The following is a 6848-nucleotide window of genomic DNA, read 5'->3' on the forward strand; positions in this document are numbered from 1 at the left end:
GCCTCCTCTCAAGGACTTAATGGTCTTCTTAATTTCTGTCTTGGTGGGGGGATTGCAGTGTATCTCCAACATGTTTGCGGCTGGTAGTCCATAATCCTTGTCTGTGACGTAATCCAGAGTTTGAATTCATCCATTTTGTTCGCTAGTGAGTGGACATTAGCAAGAAATATGCAGGGCAAGGATAATCCGTACGGTTCGCGTTGTTGTCTTGCCCACAGGTCTCCGTGGCGACTCCGACAAAATGCATTCCCCCTCGGGGCACCAGTTCCGCTTACTTCCGCAGACCTACAATCTCTAGTGGTATGCGAATATGACCTAGTGCACAGTTTGTACACCGAGATCCAATGCCCATTAATGCTTGTCCTTGTCCATTAATGCTTGTCCCATTAATGCTTGTCCAGCATTATACATACATGCATGTCGATATGAAAACACATAGACATTTCCCCTACTAAGCATATTATTCAAACTGAGAATACATCCTGTTTTCAAAAATAAATGGTCTGGAACTTGTTTGGCATAAGAAAGATGACAGAAAGAACTATCCTTTTATATGATTATAGAAAACAGTTTGAACGCTTCAGGGAACACCTGTCCAAATACGGAGATGAGTAACTAAAGTGGATCAGTTAGTAATATTATATTAATGTTTACACAATTTGATGTAGTAGGTTTACTATTCAGAACTGAAAACTGTGTTCACAGAGTAAGATAAACCAACTGGAAAAGCGGTATTGACAGACTTCCATAACTCTGAAGGTTTGCATACATTTCCATTGTTTTTTCTTTTTTTTTCTTTTACATGTTGGTGATTCACAGCAACATTTGACCTTTGATGGAAGTTGCCTCAGCTCTCAGCATTGATACAAGCAGAACTCCTCAGGAAAGACAACAACTAGAACTGCCATGCTTGGATGCCATGGGAGGACAACTGGGTTTACGATGTGGCTGGTCAGACACTGCTGATCAATAGACAGATGGGTGTAGAGGGCACATAGGGCAGGTGGTAAACACAGAAAAAAACCTTACCCCGGACCTCTGATCAAAGGGTCGACATCGGTACGTAGATAGGGGGCGGTTAGTGGCTAAGGGTGCCGCATGGTCGGAGCAGCGGCCCCAGGCCGAATGGAGGCAAAGCCAGGAAATAAAGACAGGATTGATTACTTTGACGTTGACAGACATCCAGGGGAAAGTAGCTCTCCCCGAGCACAAACATCAGCCAACTGGACCCCTCACCATGACAGTGTGTTTGCAGCTGATTTACAGTGTTGTAATAGTGGATGCTGTCATGAAATTAAGCTATTTTACTAAGGAGCTGAAATATTTGGCATTTTCTAGTTGTAGGTTCTGTTAGGGGCTTAATATACCAGTATAATGACAGGTGAATGGATCACAACTGAACATTTGTTTTGTTAGCTCCTTGAAATGTCGTTTGAGATACATTACTGCAACACAGCCTGTTGTTCTCAACACAGAGAACACTGTTGTTGATAACAAATGCCAGGACATTAACTGAAAGATGACACTCATGAAACCATGATTAAAGACAAGCATCAACAAAATAGCATGACAGCAAGACAACAAAGGTCATCGTCCCACAGACATGTTCTGCGAACACTCAAAGATCTGCTACATTCTGTTAAAATGTGTATGTTTTTTGTACTGCTGCTTCTTTGCAGACCTGTGTGCTGTGAGGCGGATGCCGCAGGCGATGCAGGCGGGGGACCTTGTGTGTTTCAAACATGGCAGTGCCACACACAGGTTAATATGATAGTCCCCTGCCTTATCTAATGTGACTAGGGGGCCTTTCTTGGCCGTGGCACAAAGCCGCTTTGAAGCATCTGTCAATGCCCTCCCCTGGATAAATGTCATATGTGGAATATCTCAGGTGGCAGCTGGGCCACTGCAATAGCAAGGGCAGACAGCCAGAAAACAGCCCAGAGCCTCACACTCCTACAATGGATGCTGCAGGGATTTTTTAACACTGGGAATCCAACAACACACATCAGCAGAAACACTTTGAATGAAAAAAGACATTGAGGTTATTTTAACCTTTCTTGCTGCTTCCATGTTGGCAGTCACCTGGAATGTATTAATGTTGTGGTGAAGGCTGTCCGTAATCAGGAAGTGCAACCCGTCTCTGCCCTTGTTTCTATTAAACATTGATCACCCCTAACGTCACATCTGAGGGTATCGTGCTGTTATGTTTACATTCAATATACCTTTGAATAGAGAAACTCCTTTATCTTCTCTTTATACCTGACGTATGTACCAAACCTCCTGTGGCATTGAAACGCACTGAGGCCCATGCTCATTGTTCCTTTTGTTGCCTGCTGTTTGACCTCAGACCATAAAACAGATTCTAATCTCCCACTGTCTCTCTGCTTCATCCAAGGATGTGTTTCCTTTGTACTGACCACATGCATTCAGATCCCATCCAAAAATGTCTCCCTTTGTGCTGTATTCAAATGTAGTTCTACATATAAATCGACTACATTGCATACTAATACCTGAATTAGATTCCATTAGTTTCCAGTGCATTATTTAGCGAATTGGACTATTCTTCAGGGACTGTATACGATGTCTCTAATAAACTCAACCTGTTCATGGAATGTCATTAATGTAAATTATTCAGTTGGGAATCACTTCTTCACTTCTCATATAACCTTCTTCAAAACGAAGGATTCATGAGTGGTAAAATTTGGTGCATTTCTGATGACCTTCATATCCTAAAGAGAGCACACTACACTAACATGCCCTTCTTATTTCAACCGGTTTCACCTTTTCAGAAACTGAATCTGCACATTTCCACACACCAGTGACTTCAGTTTCCATCCCCAATATCTCGAGCTTGGAGAAGAGGACTGGAACTACTTAAAAAACCCTTTGAAAGTCTAAGTGTGTGTGTAGCTCATAAGCCCTCAACATAAAGTCAAGGACTGGAAATATGAAATGGCACTGAATATATGCTGATTAATGTAGCACACATGCAGTGACATATAGGGCCCTATTATGCACTTCATCAATAAGACGAGGCGGTAGATCTAAACTTAAGACGTGGAGGCGTGGTCAAGGCCACTTTGCTATTATGCGTGCGGTAGTGGGCGCCTAAAACCCGGCGCTAAGCAAAGAAATTAGTCATGGGTGTGTTTTGGGCGTCTTCTCAATCAACCCAATCAGCGTGCCAGGTGCCATTCCCTTTAAGAACCGGCTGCGTTGAGTCATAAGCGCTATGCTATTATGCAGTTCATAGGCGCTAGACTTCATGCACGTTTTGAAACACGAGCGCGCCTCCGCGGTTTGCGCATGCGCGCCGACCCACTAGCGCCTAAGAACTTTTCAAACCACTTCTTAGCGCTAGGCGCAAAGTCAGATCGCATAATAGCAGGGGCGCCTAGCGCACTTCATTAACATATGAACACTCCCACAATGAGTAATATATGCACGGGAGTCTTACGTCTTATGTGTGGGCGCCTAGCGACACCTGCATAATAGCAGTAGCGTGTATGAAGCGCATAATAAGGGTGGCGGTAGGTCTTAACCTGGCGGTGCGTCTTAATTAAGACTTAAGACGGCAAGTTAAGAAGTGCATAATAGGGCCCATAGTGTAACATCATCACCGAGTAGAATGTGAAACGGATAACACCAACAAATGTCATCATCTAATAGTTAAAGATGAGTTTTCTTGTCATATTCTTTGCTTTTACTAGTTGTCTTGGTTCAGCCTGGTACTTTCCAACTGTGGATGCTATTATAGAAGCAAATACAGTGGAGCAAATACATAGTATAGTGAAATGATTTCCCCCAATGCCGGAGTGATTTATTTTTGTTCTCCAGCACGTATGGAAAAGCCAATTCTTTCCACTCCAGTAAAGACTGGACAATTGTACTTTGGTATTAGGATTGACAGTAGATGAAAGTCGGTTATTAATACAGAGTGAACCGTGGGCAGATTGTTTATTAGACTGCTGTCACTATTTACAACAGAAAACAGCGTGACCTTGATGTTGAGAGTTATTGTTGAAAGTGAGATATTGAGATTTAAAATGTATACACTGTCCGACACTTCTTGTGCATTTTACTGTAACCCATAATCACAAAGTCAACCGTTGAATATTGGAATAGCATTTCTCATAATTTCATTCTTTGCTGACTGCATCGCAAATGGAAATGTATAGAAATCATGTCGAAAATTACAGTGAGAAAGGAAATGATTCAATGTGCATCACTGAATAAGCAAAATGACTAAAATAATGCTTAAATGTTGTCAGTATCTCTGTTGTATTTTTTTCCTCCCATACCAGTTCATTCGTGGAAGGGAGACTGACAAAGGAAGGGTCAATAAGCACTCGAGTAACTACTCGGGATAACTATGTATCTCATACACAACTGGCCTGCACTTTTCAGAGAGTAGGTTATACTGTATATCTTCAAGGTCACATGAAACAGTTTTAGTTTTGTGGTCTATCACGAATGTCAGAGAGAGAAGGTTTTACAGATGGCCTGTGGGAATGCTGATGAACTGTCTCTGATGGGGAGATGTCTCTAGCATCTGCTCTATGGGGATGGACTAAGCTCCAAAGGCTGGTCAGGTCATGCAGAGAGAGAAGCAGCTGCCAGCTAGTGTCTCGCTCAGAGAAGCATTCGCCGGGTTTCTCTGTTGCGTCACTCTGCCTCTGCTTCACCCTAAAGGGTCAGCTCAGGCTGCATCAACACAGCCTCACTCACACCAATGTGCAGTGAGTAAGTAAGTACACTGACTAGCCTATACTGTAGCTCACCAGTACTGTACTGTAGCTCAGTTTTCCCCACCAGCCCCACTGCCACACCCAAGGGCTATCTTCTCTAAAGGCACTGACACACAACCCTGACTACATGCATTTTTTAAAATTAGTTCCTATCATGAGCCATCTGGGATGACCAACCTACTGCTCTGTGTGGGCTCTTCTCTGAGGTTGCACAATCTGTGAAACAGCAGCACTGTGGCAACGGCTTTTATTGTGCTCTCAATTTGAGTATTCCAAGTAGCTAGCGCAAATGTAGCACATGTGTGAATGAGTGCATGAATGAGCATCTAAGGAGTTCTCTATATTTAATTACCCTCTGTGTTTGGACGAGGTAGCACTCACCTGCTATTGTTGTTGTGTGTGTAGTGCGATCTGGGGGGTATTCCATGAATGCTGATAAGGAAAATCCAGGCTTATTTTCATGAACTGCAATAATTTCAGTGCGAGTTCTGTTCCCTGAATGTGGCTGAAAAAAATCGCTGCTGAGTTACTATGGCAACTTATGCCTCAGAACTAACCTGGTACCTACCAGGTTAACTGTCAAGATTAAGTTAGATGCATGTCAAAAATGTCTAACAGGCGGAAACAATAGACAGTTCCGTCAAGTGTCTTTTTGGAAACATTGTTGTGTGACTAATGTGACAATTGTGACAAAGCATGAATTTACGTTTTACTTAAGTTCCAAAGAACATATTAATGAAAATTAACAACTTAAGAAAATTACCACATTCACTGTCTTTAAAAGCCAATAGATTGTTAGATAGATAGATAGATAGATAGATAGATAGATAGATAGATAGATAGATATATAGATAGATAGATAGGATCGATCGATCAATCGATAGATTGTTGTAATGGTAAAATGTATGTGTCCTACTAATGTTAATTACTGTGTTTAAGATCTCACTTAGTACTAGTCATTTGAATGAGGTATGTTACAAATCATTAAGCTGTGTGTTTGTGTAAGAATGTCTGTTAAACTTGCTAACAAACTTTCACAGTCTGTTCTAGCCCAGATACAAAGTATGAAAGCGATTCAGGCCTCATCTCTCTTCTGAAACAATGTTTCTGATCCTTTAGTTGAATGCACCTCTTCTCAACCTGAAGGAATGTGTCCTTTGAATGAATGAATGAATGAATGAATGAATGAATGAATGAATGGTCTTTATTGTCATTGATATAGTACAGGTACTAAACAACGAAATTTGGGAGGGGGGGCTCCCCTGGTGCTAGGAAAGAAAAAAAAACTAAAAAAACAAGAAGGGAAAGGAGCTGGTTTACATAAATAAAGGCTATGTACACTATCCACTATATTTCCACTTTGCTTTAGAAAGTGCCCAGCGTGACATTAATCTGCCAATATGGGCAGATAACAATATACAAGACAGCAAGCCTATTGTTTAATGTAAACATCATCTAGTCCTGAGGAAAGGACAGGGAATGTGCTCCATTTTCTTTTCCCCACACCCTGATTGCCCAGTGAAATAGCTTTATTGTTTTGCCAATGTATATTCATGTCAAGACTGAGTGTTAATTCGGGGCTTCTATCTTAGATGATCACTCTAACTCTTTGTTGTGTTGATGGTGGAAGCCAGTATTTTGCAAACTACTTTAATAAAACTAACTAAGGAACAAGCATTGTGTTGTTGCCTCAATTGGTACAGTCTCACCGAGGACCAGCAGGGGACATTGAGAAATGTCCATTTCAATTGTAGTCTATCCATCAGTAATCATAAGAAAAAGTAATCTATGCCAAATCCAGGGGCCAGTTACAATGCTAGAAGAACATCATTACTAGTCAGAAAGGCTTCAAACACCATTGTAGTTAGGTCAGTTCTATTAAATTAGCCTACACCATCATTTTAAACATACATTTTTAGATTAGATTCAACGCCATTGTTATTGCAGAGTACAAGCATCAGACAACGAAATGCAGTAAAAAAAAAAGTGTATGTCAGAAGCGGGATTCGAACCCCCGCCTCAAAAGGACATTGTGATCTGTTGGCAGTAGCTAATACTACTCTGCCATCTTAATGATCTAATATTGATTAGCCTGATGCT

This window comes from Nansenia antarctica (assembly GCF_963989245.1).
Source record: "Nansenia antarctica genome assembly, chromosome: 4".
In the NCBI taxonomy this organism is placed as follows: Eukaryota; Metazoa; Chordata; class Actinopteri; order Argentiniformes; family Microstomatidae; genus Nansenia; species Nansenia antarctica.